The sequence below is a fragment of the Sinocyclocheilus rhinocerous genome, unplaced genomic scaffold (assembly GCF_001515625.1).
Source record: "Sinocyclocheilus rhinocerous isolate Xijiao unplaced genomic scaffold, SAMN03320098_v1.1 scaffold921, whole genome shotgun sequence".
Lineage (NCBI taxonomy): Eukaryota > Metazoa > Chordata > Actinopteri > Cypriniformes > Cyprinidae > Sinocyclocheilus > Sinocyclocheilus rhinocerous.
The window spans coordinates 426,711-429,078 of NW_015640057.1; positions in this window are offsets into that span (position 1 = coordinate 426,711).

Below are 2,368 nucleotides of genomic sequence, written 5' to 3' on the forward strand. Positions count from 1 at the left end.
CTCACTCTGAGTTTACACGTTTTGATGTCCACATATTCATTAAATTACAGTGGCTATAGCATTTCTGTCGTAAAGAAATGGCCAAATATTAAAGATTAAGTGGACATTTGAATTAAAAGATGCTTGGTAAATATTAAACAAGTATTAGATCGCACAATAATATGTAAAAACAATCATCAGGCCGTTGGCGCCCCCTGTAGGCCTTTGTTGTAATGCGTACTGTAAATTAGCTCTATTCACTGATCTATAATAGAGATTATTATATAATTTTATGATTACATATAGATCAGTGGTTCTATTACATACAGTATTTTAAAATATGTTATTATTAGTAGACCAGAACATGTGGACATGTTGTTATTCTTACACTATAATACTGAACTTTGATTTCAGTGATTTGGACTATGAGATGGACACTTGCTTCTTGCACTCTATGTTGCACTTTACTTTTGCTTTAAAAAAAGGATTTCATAGAAATTTGGATTTCATTTGGAGTTTCACTACTGAAGTCCTCTGTTAATTTTTTTCATCATGCTGGAGATGTCTGTTTAAATCTGTTGTTTACACATTTCTACGTGTACTTTTAATACTTAAAATTGTTAATAATAATAATAAAATTTTAATACTTGATTCTGTGGACTCTAAACACTGCATTTATTTAATGTGAAAACCCAACTGTTGGGGTTAATTTAAATTTTTTTCCCCCTTTGTAGTTGCACTCACAGCTATAATGAACAGAAGCCTAGAACATGTGGATATATTGACATTAAGAACATGCTGACTTTCTCAAACTTTTGTAATTATTTTCTATTCCATTTTTATTAGGTTTGTTTAAATTTTTACTCTTTTAGTTTTACATTTCGTCAATGGCTTGTTTACATTTATACTTGTTTATGGTACACTACAGAATGGCAAAGTTGAAAGTTTAATAAAATAGTTGATTTTTTTTTGTGGGAAATTAATCGTTTAGATTAATCAATAAATCGATAAATTAGTCGATAGATTAATCAAAATAAAAATAGTCATTAGTGGCAGCCCTACTGGAGACTTTTTCAAGCTTTTCTATTTAGGGTGGTCTACAATGCCCTCTAATCCCTGGAGAATTTGCACAGATGGTGATTGTGAAAAGTCTCAGTTTGCAAACTCAGCAGAGTCAAGGGGCCTCAAAGGCACACATCCTGTCAGGTTGCAAGGCAGCAGTGACCCAGGGAAAGTACAGGTGGTGCCATGATAAAGTATCGATGCTCACAGGCATTCTGAAGCAGGACAAGATGAAGCACACAGTCAGGACATTAAGGAATGAGCAAGTCACTTGTCCCCATTTTGCACCAAGGCCAAATGTGCTAAACTGTGCCCACAGGTGTGGAGATGTACCTAGGTGGAAAGTTTTAATACTTTCATTTGAACTTTGTGTTAGTACGTCATAAATAGAACGACGCATCAGTTTACAGTCGGGATTTGTCGTGTCGCGCGCAATACAGTGTAGTCAGTCACACAGCATCACTGATTATAATGGGTTCTATTGAATTTTAATCGCGCCGCTCGCATCCGGTGTAGACACAGTGAAAGCCACGCAGATGCACGTAAACACTGATTTCTGTTCACTTTTGCGTCCATTTGTGCCTGAAATACTGTGCTCTGCAAGTATCCTTATAAACACCGATGCTTATGGCTTAGGTGAAGGTAAACAATTGAGAAAGAAAATGGATGTGTAACAGTATATTGGTTCACAGCAGTTTAATGTTCCTGTTGCTTTCTCTGTCATGAACGTGAATCAAACAACAAAACACAAAGAAAAATCACTTTTGTAGCTTAAACACAGATTTGTTAGATTTAATTTATAGTGAAAACTATGCAGTGTTATTTTACATTTGATTATTCAATTTCTGTACCTGAATACTGTTAGACTTACCTGAAAAATATAAAGCACTGCTTATTTCATTTGTATCTTTGTTCTGTTATTTATCTATGCTTGTAATTTGTTTATTTCACAAAATAATGTTATTTTTAGCAGCATCATATGACCCCTTTAAATTACTCAGTCAGTTTTAATCGTACAGATAAGAGCAATACATCAATCGAATCTGTAAATGGTCTACTTTTATTTGTATACACACATAACAAAACTTTGTGCTTTTATAAAATAAAGAAAACAAACAGGGTGTGCGGTCCGCCGCCTTGGTCTGCGTGATCTTAATTTAGAAACGAGTCATTAAAATGAACAAACTCAGCGAATACTCGACAAAGAGACATGAGATATATACTGTATCTAAAGAAAGCTTGAAAGCTTGACATGTCTAGCCACATGTCTTTAGCCATTAAAATGTTTATAAGCAACTGAAAAAAGCACAAATGTCAGGGCATGTCA